This window comes from Anser brachyrhynchus (assembly GCF_964034855.1).
Source record: "Anser brachyrhynchus genome assembly, chromosome: 4".
NCBI lineage: Eukaryota > Metazoa > Chordata > Aves > Anseriformes > Anatidae > Anser > Anser brachyrhynchus.
In genome coordinates, this window is record NC_137698.1 from 48410632 (window position 1) to 48432992 (window position 22361).

General features: G+C 40.9%; 2 long non-coding RNA genes across 3 annotated transcripts in view; both read right to left on the reverse strand.

Moving 5' to 3' along the window:
• LOC308194928 overlaps positions 1-22361 on the reverse strand; it is a 350222-nt gene that overhangs the window by 151629 nt on the left and 176232 nt on the right. The gene's annotated exons all lie outside the window — the stretch shown is intronic.
• LOC308194937 overlaps positions 8389-22361 on the reverse strand; it is a 37422-nt gene continuing 23449 nt past the window's right edge. The window contains exons 3-5 of the long non-coding RNA XR_013951087.1: positions 20194-20291; positions 18919-19033; positions 8389-17641 (exon numbers count right to left, since the gene is read on the reverse strand). This is a non-coding gene — a long non-coding RNA (uncharacterized lncRNA). The remainder of the gene's footprint in view (positions 17642-18918; positions 19034-20193; positions 20292-22361) is intronic.

Consider the following 22361-nt stretch of genomic DNA (forward strand, 5'->3'; position numbering starts at 1 on the left):
ATCCCTGTGTTTGGATACAAGGCCAGCAAACATCTACACTAACTGACAAAATACAAGTTAAGGTCATTACTTCTTTTTTAAGTACTGACAAACCCTAGTCCTTGTTTGCTCCATTGCTTTTACTTTTTCCCCTGCACATCCCTTCAATCTAGAGGTACTCCTACAGTTTGCCTTCCTTCCCCATCAGCTTCTGTAGCTTCAGCTTCTGAGTAGCCTGAGAAGCCCAGAACCATACAACATCCTGAGTTGGAAGGGACCCAGAAGAATCATCGGTCCAACTCCCGGTTGGTGATGCCTTAGCTTCCCCTCCTTGATAGACTGTCAATCACTGTGAGAGAAACTGAAGAGAAAGCCAAAAGAGAAGGCAAACCTAATTTCACAAAAGACAGTTTAGATGTCTCAAATCAGGACACCTACTGCCTAGAATAGGATGGGAGCAGATGGTATAAGGAAGCCCATAGAATTCCGACTAAAATAAAGGCAAAACGAAGAAGACAGTGCTGTCCTTTACCACCACCTCCTGCCCCACAAATATATTCTTCTATCCTAGATAACGATCCATTATCTTCTCTATGAACAAATAAAGACGTACAAGACTGAGACCTTCTCAGAGAACATTATTTCCTTCTCCCTGACCAGCCTGCTATAGGATTCACACAGGATGTGTTTGATTCTCAGCAGACAAGACAGTGGTTTCCATAAACTGACAGCACACAACCACATGCAAGTTGAGATCACAGTTACTCACCTGACCACAAATGAAAAAAATCCATCCTCAGACAGCACTGCTATGCTATGACCCAACTCATGTGACAAAATGCTTATCAATAGCCCAAGTTCACAGTCAGCTCGATTTTCTTCTCTAACCAGACATCCTCCCCCTGTGTGCGTCCTCCTCCATATGGAAGCCTAGAGTCAAGATCTTGACCATTAATGTCTTTAGCTCAAATTTGAGAGTCAATTGCATAGTTTCTATGCAATTCAATACAATTCACTATACTTTCGGTGTACCACAGATACCTACCTCTGCTCCAAGTTGTGAATCTGCAGAAAGAGTTTACAACTGCTCATACTTTCTCACTACATGAGACATCCACCACATGAGCCCCATGATCGTTCCACTCCCATTTGGCGTGCCTATAGCATGCTTGATAACTAGACATCATTCCTCCTCTTCACCTAAGATCCTGTACCTGGAAGTCCCCTAAAGAAGAGGAATTAAACAATTGGGTTGAATTTTGGGTACATGACTTGCATTTGAGGCTGCCTATGGATCATGTGAGGCAACTTACAACTACAGCATCTGTCCACATACACCGAATAGTCTGGCTGGGACAACACGTTGAAGAACTTATGTGAGAGGACTAAATTTGGCCTTCCTCATTTCTGAGTACGATTTCCAGTAGGAAGAGATAGAAGTGAAATACAGATCTAAATCATAATGCGAAGACTCCAGTTGTACTTGAGCTCAGAGAAAATTCAGAACAGATTCTCTATCTACTGAACAAGCTATTCCCACTCATTGCTTCTCCAGAAACAGGATCCTCTTTGTGAGATCAGTTTAAGTGTTCTGGGGAGTTATTCCAGCAGCAGAATTTACAGATACTAAAAATGAGGTAACACCCAATTACATCTGAAAAAAAGATTTTAGAACAAGTTATTCACTTCAACAGCAATGCATTACTGAAGCCGGACAGTAAACAACAAGACATGCAGCAGCAACCTGAGGGTGAAGTTACTGAGCGAGCTGCTGATAATGGAAATTAAAATTATCCACTGTACAAAAGAATTGAAGGGTTGCCAATATCATACTTAAGACTGTAACAGTGGTAGGGATGTGACCAAATTCAAGGCCTGCAAACATTACCCTAACGACTGCTTTGCTGGAAGGACTTCAACTAAGTTTATTGAGCACCCTGATTCTGACGACTCTGACTTACTATGATAATACAAGAGAATTCAATAAGTTAAAGCACAAGAGGAATGAAAAGCCAACCAAATAAAAGATTTCTCAAACTAATGCTATTAGGTCAAATATGATTTCAACTCATAATTAACCTCGGAGTATAAATTCCATCCATCTTCACTTCTTCATTCAGTTATGAGAGGTCTTGTTAGATACTTGTGTCAATTTCAGGCCTTTCCTTGCTGGAAGCTCCCTAAGAAAGAGACTGGATTTTTGCTAGTTTCTTAACATCATAGACAGAATTTTCCCACCCATCAGCCAGAAATCCCCTTTTTTTCCCAGTCTAAAAAAGTGACAATGGGCAAGATGTCAGCATCTTCACCTAATGTGAAGGAATAAAATATATTCATCACAGTACTCAAAGTAGTAGAGAACTCCAGGATGTAATCAATCCCTTAAGGATGTTGAAGAAAACTTAATTATGCTCTCACTGAAATATGGAAAGAGAGCTGTTCAAAATCCTATTAACAATTTATCAATTTTGGCTCTTGAAAACCGCATCACTCTTCAATGCTTTATGACAACCAGGTACAAAGTTGTTTTTCACAAGGCAAGCAAACCCAAGGAAGAATCTTCCCAAAAGGATACAATTAACAGGCAAAAGACTTTTTAGTCTTTTTTCTTTAGGTCCTTAGAGTGAGCAGCAGAGAAAGATGGTGAAAAGCTAACCTCATAAGAAGGAGCAACAAAGAGGCTTTCTTAATGTGCAAGTGACAATAAGAACAGGAAGCTGAAAGCAGACAAGTTAGCCCCAGCAGCTGCTTCTCCTCTGTTCCCGGAGGGACAGCAAGTCCCTGGCAGACATCTCCATGTGACACAGGAGCTCAGCACTTCCTAAGGTTCGATGAATACTGCATGTGCCTCTGCAGCTCAGAGAATGCTGCAGCTGGCAGACAGACCCACTGCAACTTCTGTGAACTATGACCTGCTCCTCCTGAAGTCAGTATATAGGTGCCTGAATGCTAAAATGTTACTTGAGCAAGGTTTGCTTGCTGAGCCTTAGCTCCCTGGAAAAGGGTACTTGTCTCTATCTGCACTTTTTGTTGCCAAGTCTTGCATTGTTTTACAGAGATTAGATCCGATACTTACAAACCCAGCAAGTAGTGTTTAAAAAGGATGAAAAAAGGGAAAGACAAATAACCTTTCCAAGCATCACATCGGAAACACCTCTTTCACCTCAGGCATTTCAGTCTGGTCTTCCTTTTACTTCATTTAGCCTGGCAGAGATTCCTTGTTACTTTGAGGTCAAATGACAACATAGTCATTTTCTTTCCTGCAGCTGATGACCCCAGGCTTTTCTTACACCTCTTAATTCAGTGATGCCTTATATATTACATCTCCCTCAGCACCGGAGTAGCATTTCCTTTACTTGCCCATGTCTGCGAAGTAGGATAGGCAACATTATTCAGTCTTGCAAAGTCACCCTTCATTCTGCTGTAAAAGGATGTGACAGCCTGATAGCAAACACTATCTTTATGTAGGCTGAGAATGTCAGCTCTGGGACTGTATCTGGAGTACGTGGACACAATTCATTTAGCTCCCTAGCTGCTGATCGACACTGAATCCTTTTAGATGGAAAGTGAAAGCTGCTACCACCTACATTCAACTGCTCCAACCCAAAACTGGAAAAATTCAGAAAGCTTTCATTTCAGTCTTAGTTACAGTTAACTGTGGATGCACGCTAAGTAACTGTTGTACCAAAAATCAATTTTCAATCCAGTATTTTAAATTTAGCTTCAAGAATCTTTCACTAGACTATTATCAAAGAAAAAATCATTTACTAGAAAGCAAACTTTTGCCTAAAAACCAAGAAGAGAAACCCACCTACTGCAATTTCAAGACCCTCTGTGGAGCTCTGCTGCTATCTACCATATAACCGATAACCTATCTCTTTTAACATGCTCCCATGACTTCAGAACAGTAATCCATTGTTTAGTGGAATACTGAGTAAGATGTTATTTTGAGAATAAAGGTCTCAATACATTACCAAAAAGGAGAATAAAAACAAGTCAGTTACCACAGAAAATACCATCCAATAGCTCAAACATAGAGGAAAGTTCAACACAAAGACAAAAGCAATTTTCCATTGGGTTTGACGCTACCTTTCTCACCTACTTACCTGGCAAAATAATGTGGACAGCACACAAGCAGCACTGGATAGATATCTATACACCCTTAAGTTTTAGGAAACCCATTCTGCATGAAATGTCAGATTTTTATTTTTTTAATGCAGTACAAGTAATACTAAACTGCATAACAATCACTTGGAAATACTTCTCTCTTTCCACTTGCACACCAGAACATTTGACTGTGACATAGTAGAGAAGGCTAGATGTTGATACCAGCACACAGGATATGACTAACAACTGCCTTGATGTTTTCTTCTTCCTTAGTAGGTAAGTCTGCCCCTTTCTACTGTGACTCCTCAAATATCCTATCATTTCTTCCAAAAAGCTCCCATCAGACTTCCCAGGGCTGTGTGGTTGAGGCTGAACATTTGCATAGTAAAGTTTAAAAAGAAGTGTCAAAAACTCTAATGCTATAAAAGAGGCGGTGAAAATACTATAAACTATAATGTACAGCAGATGAGAAGCACAAAGAACCTGCTCAAAATATAACCACTTGACAATTGTTTTAAATTTAATTTTCTCATTCCTAACAAGAGAGTGCCAGGAAGTTCACTACATCTCTTTGTCCTTGAAGGAGAACGTCAGAATTGAAGAAACGTTGAAAGAAGTTATTCCCCAAGTTCACCGTTAATATTTCTTTCTTATTTGTGGCAGTCTTTGGGGGCAGGACTGTACCAAAAGAACCAGGGTAGGACAAAGTAAAGGTGTGGCCTTCTGCTCCCAGTTACTGTGTTTTGGCTAGGGATAACCAGGATCCAACATGCTTTGTCCTAATCAAACAACTATATTGACTCCAAGAGAGACAAGAAAATGTGAACAAGGCAAGACATAAAGGTCCTCACCATCTTGTCACCCACAAAATGGAAGAAGTGCAGTTAATAGCACTAGAGAAATGTTTCCTATTTGATTTTATTAACTGATTGACATGAATTAATGCATTGGGATATTTGATTGTGTCGTAAAATGTGTATATGAACATCATGATTCAATTTAATGTACCCATTACTGCTTGATGTGCCATTATATTAGACTAAATTAAAAGCATTTTATGGAAAAAAAATTACAATTAAAGACTCAAAATTGATTACATTCATAACTTAGAGGATATTCACTTCTATTCATGTTTTGAATAATGACAATAAAAGAACCAGAAAACAACACAGACTGCATAAAGATGGACAAAAGCGACTATGTCAAAGATCAACAGTACGATGAAAATGAGGGGTCAGTAAAGCCCTGCCTCGCCTTGGAAGCTTCTGAAAACAAACCATCAATACACCAACAGTGACTGCTATGTATAGGATTCATTTTTGTAGAGCCCCTCACTGCAGCAGAGCACAAGACGCACTGGAGACGTGATGCTTTTCTCCCCAGTCATATAACTATTGCTCTGTTTGGGGTGTTGCTTTTTTATTATTATTTTTAAATGCTCTCCACTGCAGATATTGCAGTCTTGGACCACAGCCAAAGACTTCAATCCTGTATCAGAACTTCAGTCCTAGTTTTCTGTCTGGCTGCTATTGTTTTAAGGCTGAATATTGCTCTGTAGTCAGTGAAATCAGCAGGGATTCCTGTGAAATCAGCACCCTTGGATCTGTATCACTGCTCACTCAAAGCTTTCTCGTGAAAATACAGTCCCTTTGACTACGATAATGAGTGAGAGGGCCTACTTTGTTGGTTCATACTGCTGGAGAAAAACGTTCATAGCTCATTTCCCTAAGCACCAATATCTGCCATGCAGACAGTGTGCTGAAATAAGTTATGGGAAGCAACACGGCGGGGAGGGCAGGGGGAATGGCATCAACTAAACTGACAATCTTACATGCTTTAAGCACATCTTATAAGTTTTAGTGGTGGAAAACAAAACGCAAACAAGCATGCAGTTTTAGGTACTTTAAGATCATGCAAGACACCTCCAACAGATTGGCATTTACTTGTTCTAAAAACCTTCTAATGACCACTTACAAACTATTGTGTAGCTTTATCCAGTGCTTAATCATCTCTGTTAAAAATATTTTGCTATTTTTCATCTGGATCTTTACCTAAACTAATCAGATGATATAGAACGAAACCAGAAAGTAGACCCGGGCCCATTAGAGAGTCATTTCAGATCCCAATTAAGATGGCTATTAATTAGACAGTGAAGCAGTGCTAAGGGACAGCAAGTTTCTAGGTTGTCATCACCAGACTATTTCTTAGGCCTGTTATAAGACCCTCTCTTTTGTTTGAATTATCTGAGACAAGAGATAACGTTTCACAGATTAATAAAGCTGAGTATCTGGAAAAACTGCTCCATGTTCTATGGACGTGAATACATCTATTACGTTCACAAAATCTAAAATTTACATTTCCTCTATTCTGGCAAGTACATTTCTTTCTCAGCAATACTTAAATCATGTTTATTCTTTGGCAATGTGAGAGTACAAAGAAATGGCTGTGGCCTTCCTTTTTCTTAGCATCATCTGCTACGCAATTTGAAAAGTGCAAGTTTAATGTGAGATCTTTAAATTTCAATTGATTTCTAAAGTCCTGACAAAAAAGTATTTCTTTGTCTCCAGTGTGGTCACACCCCATACAAAAGTGCTGCCTGGTCAAATAAGAGATCCTCACCACCATTTGCCATAAGCTAGGAACTTGCAGCATGGCTACAGATATGAGAACTAAGAAAAGGGGTCACAAGTCACTAAGTTCCTCTACACATGTTGCATCTCCCCCCAGTTTTAGTAGGTGCAATGTGCAACAAAAGACTGCTTGGTGTCTGCCAGGCTGAGATTGAAGTATGCCTCAGGAACTGGCACAGCATTCCGTATTTCCTTGCTAGTAGCACAGGTATTTTCTCTAATAGGACCAAAAGCCTGAATCTTAGTGTGGTAACACCAATCATCTGGACTTCTCTGTTCAGGGATATTCATTCTGCATTTACCTCCTGGATCTCAAGGAGGTCCAAGTAAGGGGAAGAAGGTACCACGCTGCCCTCTCAACAGTCGTACTCGAGTCAAGTGGCAGCATCATCACAAGTTGACCTTACAAGCTAAAGGGAACCTAGTTATACACAGCGAAATAAGAAAACCCTTTCCGGAGTCAGAATGGGCAGAATCTAGCAGGCACAATGCTCGACCACCAGCTCTAAACTGAAGAGAAGAGCTCTGAGCCCTGGTACACTCCCAGCTACCATCTGCTTCTGCCTCTGATGCCTACATAACCTGAAGGGCAGGTGGCACAGCGAGGTAGTGCAGTGCCCTGCTTTTCTTCAACTGGAGACTGTGACCCAGCTGGTCTAAGTGGGTCAAACGCTGTAAGCTTTCACTGCAACATGCTAAAAATGTACTCATCCAGGCAGGATGCACCTTGACAGCCCACACCTCGCATATTCCCTCTTCTCCTCCATCAGCTGGCCCGGCACTGGCAGCTAAAGAGGCAGAGCAATGCCCTGATCCTGCATGGAAATGCTGTACCTGCCATGCCTGCTGCAAAGGAAATTGACCTGGATCACACTGTTTCATTTACTCCATTTCACTCACAGCACAAGGCCAGGGGAACACTTCTATTCAGGAACCTAACGCTATGTGCGACTGAAAGACAGACAACAGGGCAGGAATTTCCAGAAATAGGGTCAAGAGAGGAAATGATGAAGCAAGAAAACCTCAAAATGCATTACAAGATAGATAGAAGATTGATGAAAAACACAGGTGTGAAGACAAAACAGCAGAGGCAGTAGGAAATTCTGGAAAACTTGGCATTTCCAGGATTCTCAGCCCCAGACGTTTCTCCAAATCAGAATGCAAACTGTGGGGAGTGTTGTTAGTCCATCCACATGATCCAGCATGCTATTACTGGCAGAACACTGCAGAGATATTGCATAAAGTTTTTAGGTGTTCAGCAAAGCAGTTCCAATTCCAAATGTGCCGAATCTCATGGACATGCAAAGGGATGGGATTTAACTAAATCCACAAGAGCCTCTGCCAGAGGACCAGCACCAGCAGTGGGTAACACTGACTAGTTGTTAGCATCTTCATTCTGTATTTTTCTTGGAAAAGAGAATGTTACTGCGAAATCCTGAAGGATTTTCTCAGCACACGCAGATTCTACTCTTAAGTAGGGGTTTTTGGACACCATCCAAACAAGCATTTCTGATGAAACTCAGATGCCTGAAGGGTGGCCTGAGACATGTCCCACTTTCTGCAGACAGGAGATACAGAACAAAAACTGGGCATGTTCCTTAACAGAAAAAAGGAAGGAAAAAAGGGAAAAAAAAGGTAACCAGACATGTGCCACCAAGAAGGACTCGTGAGAACAACAATTAGAAAATACTTACTCAAGATCCTCACATGTCATTAACGATTTGGGGTATTACCATTTTTAGCATGCTTTCTTTCTAGGAAGCTTTTAAAAGCATCTGATTTTCCAGTAAACACTCTAAAGTATCCTGCAACATGAGCAATGTTCTAAGAACTACGGCTGTTATTGTTCTGGGAAACGAGGGGCCAACTGCCACGATGCCACTTCAGTCTAGGCATCAGAAATGAGTACATTTCTGAAAGACACAAGTTGGACGCGGTGAGATATGCGAAGGAGGAAGTGGCAGCGGCCTTGTGGAATACCCTCTTGAAGAGATGCCAGCAAGTAAATTGTTGCAGAAAGAAGTACAACGCATGTCAGATTTTTAATTACATGTCTATTTCCCCAACAAAGAAGTGCAATTAAAGTTAATCATTTCTATTATATTACACAATGCCTCCATTACTAATGGAACCAGGAATGCATGAAAGAAACGCACATTAATACATAAACACTCTTTTCTACAGATGAATATTTTGTACTCCAAACGTTCAAATATAGCACTGCTCAATTATGCATCACCTGCTTTAGCACACAACCACATCAAATGCCTTTGGAGCACGGGGAAGAAGAGAGCTATGCTGACTTACGAACTTCAGCATCCCTAAAGATGTTCATTTGCCCTCACGTCCTGAAAGCATCCAGGACAGCATCCCCCAGCTGCCTCTGACAGCTGTCATCCCCGTATACTTGTGCTCGAACCGGTGCGCCTTTCCACCTTCCTCTGAGCCCAGCTGCAACACAGCACAGCACACCTACGGGACTTTCTGTATGTTGTGCAAATAATAAGCTGTCTGAACAACAACAGGAAAGACCAGAGACTTGTATAGCAGAATTCAGCACAATCTAGCGTAACTTGCGCACACCCTACTTACTATTAGGCTCTATTTCGCTTGCTGGTGTCAAACCAGAGCAGAACAATTGAGCACAGGGTAGGGGTAGGGGATCTACTCCTGATTTACAGCAGGCATATGCAAGAGCACGGTTTGACATGTTTCTTTCCAGTAGCTACATGAATAATATTTATAGTTTGCTCTATTTTTATAGACTACTACAGCTCCTGCAATCGCTATCCTGTTCTACCCCCTGCATATGCCTGGTGTGTAAGACAAGAACTTGCCATTTAGGACCGAGTAGGTGTCTCTCAAAACCAAGCAGTGAGACTGTTGCACAGATACCTCCTAATGTGTGGTAGTGGCTGGTCTGAACAGCACCCAAGGGAAGCTTCCACACCTGCAAGACGTGACCTCAGTCCACAAAGGCCAGGACAGACTCCCCTATCTCTGCAGTGGATTCTCTTGCCCAGTATTTGAGTGAAATTAATATTAATGGCAATGCTCAACCCCTCTGCCAGCCCTACTGCAGAGAGTGACGCTGAAGTGCCACATGTGCCCCACTCCTTGAGCTGCACCTCTGCGGATTGAGCCTGCTGTCAGACAACTTGAAAGCTGAAAAGGCACACAGGCATGAGTGATGCCTGTGCCACGTCCCAAGATGTCCTGCTTGAGCTCCTCTCCACCCCCATGCCCCTCAGTGAGTCCCTGCACAAGTTCACATGAATGTTTGTGGAGAAGGAAAAAAGACAACCAGCCTCCAGCAGTACGGGACCCTCCAAATAATCACTATGCCTGTTGTAAATAATCACAAATACAAATTTGTTCTCTTCTAGGTAAGCACATGCTTGAATGAAAAAAAAAAAAGCAAACCAGTCTAATCAGCAGCAAAGGACTTGGGCATTTTTTATTCCAGCCCACAATCCAATAGAGATTTCCGTATGACCACAGACGACTAGTTCCCTAGAAGTATTTAGGTGCTCAGCCCCTCCTGAATTAACAGCTCGTGCTCCAGGAAAGGAGCGCAGAGCTGAGGCAGCTTCTCAAACCCAGAGCTCACTCTGCTCTTCAAGTTCCCCTCGCAACATGGACAGAGAGCAACCTCTGCAGCAGGACCATGGCACTCACCGTGTAGATACACAGACAGTGAGGGGGCCGTTCAGAAAACTAAAATCCAAGGGTGATTTTTATCCATCTGTGTATCATCCATAGCACATACAACCACACTTGCAAGCAGCTAAAATAAACAATTATTTCACTCCTATGAGTGATGAATGACCAGAAATTGCCTAAAAGCAAACTGTGCACGTATGAAGCATGTTAAAGAAAGCCAGAGGAGTCACACCAAAATAAATATATAAAAAGTACAATTTGGCAAAGCCCAGCATTTTGCTTTGAAGTTCCTACAACTGAGTAATTCAAGTAACTTAGTTTCTAAGTCTTCCTTTTGACTTTCTGCCAGTAGAGACAATTAGCAAGAAACTTTTATGTCCTGGCTGCATTTTTCTTTAAAGCTGATAACACCGAGTACATTCAAATGGAGTACTGACAGCTTTAACTGCTTTTACTGTGGTGATGAACCATCTTGGAAAGAAACCCTTAAGAAGCAAATAATTTGCAGAGAAAATATATTGTTTTAATTTCAGAAAAGTTGCGCAAGCCAATAACCAATGGGGGACATCATTATCAACGCTGTCTGAAATTAATTTATTCCTCTAGAAATAGCAATTCCTAAAAAAGGCAAGCTATACCAAAGCAGAAGAGAAGGGATGAACCCAGAAGAGGTCATCTTTTTTGTGAGCACCCCCATCGGTAAGCGCTCTCTCTTTTACTCAACCCAAAACATAAACTTTATGGGCTTTGTTTTTCAAGTTGAAATTAAACACTGGACAAGAAACTCAAAGAAAAAACATTCAGCTACAGCAGAAATAAGCCTTTTTTCTATATTTCCTTCGGACATTGAAGACCTACGACTTCCTGCTCTCCTCAAGCCTTCAAGCTATCTGCTCCTTCAGAGCTGTGGCACGTCCCTTGCTCCAGGCCTGCTGGTCCCCAAGACAGGCATCTTTCTCTGCGAGGCAAAGGCCAATGCATCAGCTCTGCCACACATGTCTGAGAACAGAGACCCATTGTCAAGCATCTGCAGCCTTCTCTGTGACCCCGACGTGCACCTCCCTCTGCCTAAAAGGAGCCCTCAGTTACTCCAGCACAGCACCGTGATGTCTCTGCTGGGCTGGGCTGGCTCCTCCAGGTCAATTCTGCTCAGCCCAGAGCTCTGCTTGCTGTCGCGCTCAGCACCAGGAGCCTGACGGCCAGCTGCCGCAGGATACCTTCCAATAGCTGCTTCTACATAAAACAGAAATTGAACACTGCATGCAACAGGCCAGCCTACCCAGGAGTAGGCTAAAAAATAGATCACGAAGCAACTAGGGTGAAACAGGAATACATTTTGAGGCAGCAAAACCAGAAGCTCAGTGGCATAAGCACAAAGGGAAGGTGGTTCATTTCTTCCCTTGGAATAAAGGATCTGTAGGTGGCAGTGAAGAGCACGGAAACGAGGGAAACATCCACTTGAAAAAGGATCTGCTGGAAAGAGAAAGGATATTCAGCAGACAACCTCGGGAGTGGAGCTCTACATAAAGGAGTTGGTTATGAGAATCAAACATTCCAACTCTTTAGAAGCCTGCTGCATCCTATTCAAAAGATACATGCTGTTCTGAAAACATCACTTGAAATTCAAGATGCAGAATGCTGAGCAGTATTTAAGAAGAAATTAAGCGTTTTATGAGATGTTTTTAAAAAAAAAAATCAAGACCATGACAGAGAAAACATTCAATGGAATTTCCAGTTAGGAACTGCTGTCAAAGAACAGTATTCAAAAGGAAATAAAAAAAAAGAAAAATCACTGAGTGGTTATAGTTGAGTCTGATCCATACATTCGGGCTTATAGGAATCAATTATTTTCAGCTACACATCCTGATCTACATATAAAAAAACTCCACACATCCTACACAGTATAAAGCTAAATTGCTAGCATTAAGCATAAGATAAATATTCTTTTGTATGAATTGACAGGAGAACCATTTACCCTGGGTTTCTGCATAGGCAGCTAGTAACTGAAACTAATGACCGAATTACGTCCCAATTGGTTTAAATTAAGTCAGAAAAATAAATGTACAAATCTAAAAGCCTCTGGAATATGAGAAGTTTCCACATATGCAAATGAGAACAGCACTGCACGTGATTTTCACCATGATCTTATTAAACTAGTAAGCTTATTTGTTGAAGACATTATAGAACACCTGCCAACGTCTTTAAAGAAGACAAAACCTGAGCAGTGGCATTCTCTGGCAGAGACAGAGTTCTGTTCATTACAGATGGTGCTTCTGATGTTGCAGGAATATGAAAGCAGATATTTCAGCAATCTTAGCCTAGCTATCTGAAATCCTTCCAAAGCCAAGACCTCTAGCTCTTCTAAGTGTTGTCAAATGGAAGGTTTAAACAGTCTTGAAGTGACAATTTTGCTAAATTCTTCCTGTTCAGCAGTAAGTTGCAGATTGCCCAATCCAGAAAAATCACACAGTTTAGGAATAATCACAGAGCACTTGCTACTGAACTGTTAACATTAAACCTACATAAACATTAGAAGTTTTTTTGGGTCACTGTCCCAACAAAAAGATATGATAAAAACCAAGATACTAATAGACAAGTTTCTTTACTGGATTGGTTTTCCTGGTTGTCCGAGCCATCAGCTGGAAATCAACCCTTAGGAAAGATCAGCTTGCAAAGCCTTTGTGGTACAGCACTGACTAAGGGGGTGCCAGCAGGAACATGGGGCTGCATGAGGTCAGGCAGGGATAAAAGGTGGTTTGAAACCAGCTGAACTCCAATCTTGCCAAAGCCAAGCTCTTTGGACTCACCTGTGTATTTACTTAGCTTCTCAGAAGGGTCCCTGCTCCTGCCATTTTAGATGTTGCTTTAAAGCTGTCAGGTAGGTCTCTAAGAAATGCCACCACATTGTAGACGCCCCCGTGTCTTCAGAGTCTGCTGAAAATCTGTAGTCAGGGAGCTTACTGGTATCAGATTCTGTTCTTCTCTCCCCTACCCTTGCTCAGCTCAATTTAGCTGTTGTTTTAATTCATTTGTTTTCTAACTTGCCTCTGGGCTTTTAATTAGAATTACGGCAAACAAAACACAGACAATGTTTATGGGTCTGAAGTAATGATTCACCGAGAATTATTTGTTTACAGTGTAGGTGTGAGGCATGCTGCTTTCTCACAGCCAGCCAAGGAAGAGGCACAGCTCCAAAAGCTCTGCCTCTGGCCTACCAGCCACAGAAAGACGCCCCGCTTGAAATGCATCTCGCAGTACCAGAAGCTGAAGCCAACCAAGATGAACTTCACAGCCTACAACTGTGGCATTAGATAGTTCACAAATGCTTTGCAGCTCTTTAAGATTTGTGAAAACATTACGCAGTAACAGGAGTACAGAATGCATGCTTTCCTCCAATTGCCACCATCCTGGCCAGAAACAGGCTGGAAGGTTTGAATCTTCTTCAAAGGCAGCCAACATTAACGTCCCATGTGAAAATGAAGTATTCAGCTCTGAATCCAGCACAGCTATATCCCACTGTCTTCAGTGTTCATCCTCTTCCTACTGCAGACACACACAGCCACAGTGATTTGGCCATCAGCTACGGACACATGGACTTGATTTCAGCTGTGATCATGACACCAGCAGAAGATGTAGATCTTCATGGCCCAAAAGTTGCGTTCACTGCTCACGCTATGGATGCTTTTAGCCCAGGACAACTGTCCTATTAGTGAGCCTCTCTGCCAGTTCAGCTGCTCTTCAGCGAAGTCTCCTCACTCTCTTCTCTATGAAACACTGTCAGGTGAGATTCCTTCACCGCTCTCTCAGTTCACTTGATACCTTCTGAACCCAAATGGGAGGAGATCAATGCTCTTCAACCCTCAGCCAGACCTCTGAGCTATCTTAATGACTTCTTGTGTCCTGCATTTATTAGCCTCTGCCCTCACCCAGTGCTCTAATGCACCCCTGCAATTTTCCACATAGCAAGCATGACACCAGCTCTAAATTCTCTTTGCCACCTCACCTTGTTATATTCAGAGGAAGAAATAGCGTTAGCAACTCCATCAGAATACTTGGATGACTCCACTGCTGCACCTCTCAGATGATAGGGAATGTAACACTATCTATAATTGAGTATTTGGCACATGTAATGAAGATCTACTCTTTAACTGATACAAGCAGAAATAGCAACTTCACAAGGACTGACAGCTGCTCTAAAAGAAAAATGAAACCTTGCTGGAAGCAGCTGTACTTTCCCAATGGCCGGCCATCCCTTCTTCTCCCTGCATCGGTTTTGCCCTAGGAAATGTGGAGGGGCACAGCACCTCAAGGATGAGGCAGAGATGTCAGGATGAACCAAGCGGATATGTCAGGATGAGCCACTCGGCTTGGAGCTAGTTACTTTCAGTCACGATGGAGCTTTCCAGTTGTCCTTCCTCCCATGGGTTCACTTAGTGGATTTATTATGGATTTATCAATATGTAGTAAAAGCTCAATGCCAACAAGCAACTCTTTAGGAAATAATAAAGCCTCATATCTTCTCTTGTAGGACCCAACATCGAGTAGCTAAAGAACCTGAAGGGGTTTTCTTGGCCCAAGTCGTACTAAAACACAATGTAGGTGTCAGAAGACGAACGTGATTTTAAGACCTTCTGTGAGTTCAAAGTGTGATTTTGTTTCTAAGACTATCAGCATGTCAGAAGAGGTCCATTACAAAAAGAAATTGCATCTGGCAGTTCTTTGCAAGCAGTTGTCCTGTGAATTTCAGGTTTTCCATCATAATGCTTTTATGGCTCCTTTTAATACAATTTGTGAAATTACTTTCACTAGTAAGGGGGGGAAAAAGCCTTTTCTTCCCCCATAATTCTGTACAACGTGAGTAAACAAGCAGCATGTGCTATAGAGAATGTTCTTTAGAAAACCTAAAAAACTTCAATGTACACTCTGCGATATCCTGAGACAAGTTTAATTTCACTGGACATAAGTTGGAGTATGCAATAATCTGTAATTTAGCTGACTACCAAATGGAAGAGAAACCACAGGGAAGCAGAAGTGGAAGAAATGACATCAACTTAAAGAGCTGTTGAAAGCTTACTGAACAGAATAGCAGAGCGCAAGAAAACTTTTGAAACACTAAAACTGTGCTTTATTATGTTTTTTTTTGACAGTAAGAAACCGTGGAAGAAGCAGCTAGGTGTTTGGCAGCCACTGAACAGTGGTAGAATTTCAGAACAATTCTTACTCATTTATTGAAAAACCACCCTCAAGTGAAAAACAATTACTTGCTGTAGATCAGTTTAAAACTATGAAAAAAAAAAAACCACACCAACTGGCTCAGAGTGGAGAGCTGAGAATGACAAACCATCCAAAGAAAAGTTTTACTTATTTATAGCCTAAAAGGTACACATCATTTAAAGAAGCACTTCAAGTCATGACCATGTTCTAGATCACTTTACATCTAAATTAAGACCTGAAAAAGACAAACTTCAAAAAAAATCTAGAGCACCATTGTGGAAAAGGAGACGAGAGAAAAAGAAGTCCTGTATGGGCGCTGATAAAGGATAGGGCAGAGGTACAAAGCCCTTGCCCAGTCCACTTCCAACCTGTCACACTCTCTACGATTCACCTGACCTACCACCACTTTGTGAGGCCATTTTATACTAACATCTAGGAAATTACTGGTTATTAATACCATCAGTTGGCAATAATTGGGTCTCTAATGCCTTCCTTACCTAAAACGATTGCTTGTTTTTTTCCCAAATGCCTTAAGTACATCTAATTTCAGTAGGTAGGACTTCAGAGCTAAGCAAAGGTACTAGCTACCTCCTACAGCCATCGTACTTGGGGCGCACCCAACCTCTCTGCGCTCCAGAATCGTATTACATCACAACTACAGCAGCTAGGAAACCCTGGATGTGCCATTATTTACCTAAGCAGATTACAACATCATGGGCTCATCAGTTCAGCTATTGTGTCTTGTTAACCTAACTAAATTTCGAACTCCGTAAGGAACAGCATTTCCCCCTGAAGTTATTAAAGGGTAGATTTCTTTTAATTAAACTCATTTACATGACTAAATTAGATTTAATTACTCCCATTCATTTCACTAATACCTCTCTTTGATTGGAGAAAGGCAACTTTTCTAATTGCTTAAAACAGGACTCGGTGGGTCTTTCCTAGTACAAGCTGGCAAGAGGAAACAATAGCTGTATGGCTGAAGGTGAAGAGATTAGTGCATATTCTGGGGCGTTATACATGCTGCACAGCTTTTTCGATTTCATATTTGAGTTACCGTGCATGGTGCATGCTAACAGGCTAACAGAGACGCAGAATTATTTTCTTCATATCCGTAACATCTGTAACATTTATAGCATGATTTAGATCAAGTGAAAATTCACTACGAATCCTTTGTCAAGTACCTTAGAAGACCTAATCAAGACAAAATCATCACTAGGAGAAACAAACAGCAATTAAGCTTGATTCCTTCCTTTTTACTTCTGAAATTTGGAAAAACTTTGAAAATCTCCAACTTTAAACATTCAGTACATTTTTATTGAACAATGTTTCTTCAACCTCTTTGTGAATCAGTTAGAAAGTTCATCGCTTCAATTCTGAACTTCCGTAACTGCAACTTCTGACAATTCTGAACTTTAAAGTTTTTCAAATTAGAAATTTCCAATTTTTGAAGTCTCCAAGCTACCACCACATCTGCAATCCCCCAAACTGCAGCTGTGAAAAAGAAACATAATTTGCGTCTTGAGACACTGTTCCACTTTTTCATGACCTTTCCAACTATCACAGAAATCCACACAAAGGGAGAAAAAGCTGAAATTTCTAGTGACAGACTTGATGAAATTAATTTTACAGGAGTTATCATGCTGGGAGTGGTAGCTATTAAAAGCAGAAAGGAGAGGCCCGCTGTAATAAGCTTCACACAAATATTTAACAGAAGGTAATTCCAGTTCATCAGAGAAAAAGGTAACGCAGGACGAAATCTGTCTTCTTCAACACTGAACAGAAAAATATGGCACAGAACTGGAGTGAGATCTGGTCTTGCAGGGTCTTAGACATGTGCTCTTCTTACACATGATGCTTCTCATCCTTCCACAACAGGTAACAACTTGCTATCTGAACAATCCATGAAATCCAACAGTCTATAGACAAAAATGCCACAATGCAAAGAGAAATCATCTTTGTTAAACTCAGTGGGCTTGCTTAGCTCAGAGGCTGTAACAAGAGCGTGTGCGTTCTTTCCACTATTCAGCATCTTGTGTTCTTCTATACTGGTAACGTACAGACAGAAGAAATCATGTGCAGAATTCACAACACAGAGTACACTAAATTTCTAGATGACTCCGTACATGGCATCTGTTTCATTCCCCTAGTGCTAACTGGCATTTTGAGATCCACATCACAGGGAGCTGGGTTGGACACAACTTTGGAACACAACAAACAGGACATGGACACCTGATTTTTGTCCCATATATTCCTATTTGCTCCTACTAAAAATCTCCACAGCAAAACTGGAAACATACAACTGATTTGCACTTTCTGTCTGCAAGTGCTCCAGAGACTTAAAAATATCATCTGTGACCTGTTAAATGAAATACTAATACTACATTAATATGCTGAAGTAACAAAGCACACTGAAGGTATCAGCAGCAAATACTACACAAAACTCTACGATTTGAAATGGAACAAATACTGGAAGTCTGTGCCAGCACTCTTGCATACTGGACCACCAGATCAAATATAAATCCTTACCTTCCATATATAGATTATATATATATGTATAGTTTACCAAAATCTTAATCCACCTTGCCAGTCTGCCAAAACACAACTGACTTCAACCCACCATTAAAAATACTACACCTCATCACTGTACAAAGTACACAAACATTACACCTCTAACAAAAGGTGAAAGTGCTATTTACAATGCTATTTACAAAACAGTCTGTGCTTCACAGAATGGATATAATGATATATTCACAAATTACATAATCATGTTTTTTCTTCAGATGTACTGAGATGCAAGACTGCATTTTAAGATATCCCAGCTGAGGTGAATGAATTTCATTTCACTAAGACAAACACAAATCTCTCTACTATTTGGCACCAGTTCCTTTCATTAGATATAATTCTTCTGCCCCCTTTCTCAACATGTAAATAGTATTTATCCAACCACACATGATGTGTGGCCTAATTATCACTCTAATATTTTTCAGAAAAAAAGATTAGTGTAATTAATGAGGAAATAAGAAACAAGCCCCCCTGCCCTGCCTTTTTTTATTTATTTTTTTTTAATCAGGTTCAATAGTAATCACAGTGGTTGGGGAAAAAAAGTGGTATTTTAATTTTTTTGCCAGTTTTTAATAGATTTTTGCAATTCGTGAAATCTTTCACAGCAAAAACCTTACCACCACCTTTCTGGACATTTTTTTCCTCCTCACTCTGCCCTCCTCCCAAGTTTTCTTAGTAGCTTTTCAGTTTATTCAGAAAAAAAAAAAAAGTAAACCATTCTATCAAAAGTGAATCTAAACTACTTAAGGTAGTTACTTACTTTTTGTAAAGTAAAACATCTGAAATAAGCACACAGCACATCTAATCCAATCCAGCAGGAAACAGAGTATTTCTGATGGGCACAGAAAGTGAAGCAGACATCCAGGTATGCAGAGCTAGACAGAAAGCCAGCAGAAGTCAATGAAGAAACTTGAAATAGCTTCAGCAGGTTTAGAACCAATCCAAAGGCATGCACTGATATTGCATGCATATGCAATATAACGGCTCCAAGCTATGCCTATTCCTTAGGGAAATTCCTTAATTCCTTCTGCAAACGAAATTTATTCCCATTCATACACATTTCTAGCCATTGATTATTTCATCTTGAATTTCAGGTTAAATGACCTCAAAGTGAACCACAAATGCAGTGGGAACATTATGAAAGTCTCCTGAGATAATGTACTGCAATGAGACTTAATGACTGAAATTCCAGACTTTGTCAGCTCTGCTCAAAAATGGCTTCAGGTTCCCTCCTTACTGTTCAGTTCATTTCTGTCTGAGTTAATGGTAAAATCGAGAAACTGGCATGGATCAAGGTTATAATGCAATCCCTTTTCACAATGCTAACTTTCTTCTACTCTGGACTTGAGTTGGATTTATCACATACTCTTTTGCACACAACCAGAAGAGAAAGAACACACCTTTCTCCTTGTCTATGATTAAACCAGAAGTTACCACCACTGTTCTGACAGCTGTTAGCTTTGCTCTGTTCTGATTTTTATCAAAGTCAAAGACTGAAGGATACATTTCAACTGCTAGAGATCGACTTCAGCAACAGAGAAACCCTCAGCACATTCAGATGGGCAAAACAGAGAGCTGGTGTTCAAGCTAGTATATCTGGTTTCCTGGTGCAGAGATACTCCATGAATCCAAGTGAAGTCCCAGATCGAATGCAGTGCCTCCTGCCCCTGCCACACTCGAGGTTTGTACCCTTCCTTCCCACCAGTATAAGAACACCGCACAAGAAGTATAAGGGTGAGGGCCTCATACTTCCCATCTGCGTATTACTAAGCAACGTTTCACATTTACATTTCATGGCTCTGTTATGAGCGTCCATCACTGAAAAAAACCTATGTGGTGTTGACCTTTTCTGACAGAGGTTTTTGGTTTCAGAATTGGTGCAAGGCTGCCTTGCTCACCCCGAATATCAATTTCTTCCCCAGGCAGCATTGACATCCTTAGGTTAATGCTCAATACGAGCAAGTAAAATTAGCAAGGGGGCAAGTGACTAAGTCTGCAGCACAAAGTGCTAACTCCCACCAGTAACAAGCCTCACCTGCTACCTGCAACAGTAACTGCTCCTTCTGTTTGGGAGCAGTTCTAATGTGATTTCCTCCTTCAGGTACCAGCTTGGAACTCCCATTTCAGGGATTTCTGGAGAAGAATACAACTGCAATTAGATGCTTATGCAAAGTTTTACTGTCACATTTAAGAAATCAATTGACAACATGTTTAGTTTCAGGAATACCATGGCATCACTTTTCAAATCCTATATGTGGAAAAAAACCTCTTTCTTGTTCTATTTTGATATGAAAACTTCTGCATGTCCATCTGACAACCAGGTTTCCTCCCTTTTACAAGAAAAGTTTGTTGCATCATCACTCTCGAGGTGCGAGTCTGCTCTTACTTCAATCAAGCTAATGCAATTCCCCTAATCCTAACCAAAAACATGAGTAAGCAGCTGATTGTTCCATCACCAGAAAGAAAAAGATTTTTGTTTTTGTTTGTTTCTTCATTGTGTTGCTTTTAAACATTAAATATCTCAGCTTTGTCTGTCACAAAATACCTGAATGACTTGCATGTCATTTGTCATACGCACTGTGGGCAAGCTTTGTTGTTCTGAACAGGGAGAAGATTTGGTAAGCGTAAATGTCTATATGAGACTGGAATACATCTTGAAAACTTCGAGCTAATCATGCCCCCTAACAAATGCTTTTGCTGTCAAGTAAAGCAAAAAAAAAAAAAGAAAAAAAGTGCTGTTTAAAATGTTTGATAATCTGACAAGGCCATAAGGCTTAATGGAATCAATGATTACACACAGATGGATGATTAACTCTCGAGGTTTAATGTTAAAAAAAAAAAAAGAGTGCTGGATTGCTACTTAATGGAATTACGCTGCCCATATGGAAAAGAACTATACCCTGACTATACCCAGAATTATGGAACAGGTGGTAGATCTGGGCAGGACTGCTTGGAATGCACAAAAGCATTCTGAACTTGTGAGTGCCAGAAAAAAAAGAAAAAAAAAGTCTTCCAAACTGTGTTAACTTTTCATGTCTGAGAATTCTAAGTGGTAAAAAAATTAACAAAATGATCCTCAAATCCCCTTGTTTTAAAGAAGAATCTTAGCAGCAATATTTGCCTGCATGCTGCAGCCCTACAACTGTTCAAAATATCCTTGTGCAGTTAAGGAATACTGTTCAACTTGCACACGACAATAGATCCTGATTTACAGCTTCATATGAATGTTGTAACCTACCAGGCCATGCCTACACGTACACTTGCTCCACTGCCTCTCTGAAGTGCTCCAGAACACCAACCAGCTCCACAGCGGTGGCTCTGAAGAACACAGTCTCTTGCCATTTGAGCACACCCTACTCTTCCCCATCATTTTGTGCTTAGGAACACTCCAAAGGTTACCACTAATTTTCCTTCTGTTTCCCCTGCACAAACTAACCTATGGGGACTTCATCTGGTGGCTCATCTAGAGACTTTAAGAAATAACTCTGATAGTTCTTCTACAAGCAAGGCAGAAAACTGGCATTTTTAATACCTTCTTTCATTCTGGACTTTGCCGTAGACCCACTGGAAACTCTCAGGCCAGTCCATTACTTTCTTTGTACCTCAGATGCAAAGTATCTTGTACACGCGTAGTAATATCCATAAAGGCACCTGGCCGGAAGAATCAGAGGGCAATCCTGCTAGAAATCAAATCAGGACTTGTAGTGGAATAACTGCATTAGCCTTTAGAATGAAGACAGGTCTGGGAAGCCATGGGTACATACTCCAAGCCCTATTTCTAAAGCAAATTTGGTGCCTGGATATCCACAGTCTTGCTAGACTCAAGGAACTTCACTGGTACATTTACATAATAAGCACATAATTAAAATGGTATAGCTATCCAGAAGGATGTACTTACACTAAGAATAGCTTGCTTGTTTAGTTCAAACAATTTCCAGAATGACATCAACTAGATTGGAAAGCAAATATTTTTGAGTGAAAATGCAACCGTCCACATAATAGCATTCCTAGAGAGGAGGAACTTCAGGTTCACACCTTGTTCTGGTAAAACAGCTCCGTATTGACATGTCTGAAGTCACACTTAGGCTCTGCAAGACCAGTCGGTAGAGAGCTGGGCTCTGCAGAGATCTAAATTCGGCTTCAGACCTGAACTCCAAATCAGAGACTGCCGCAAGCAGGGCTTTAGCTTAATTTATAGCTCTG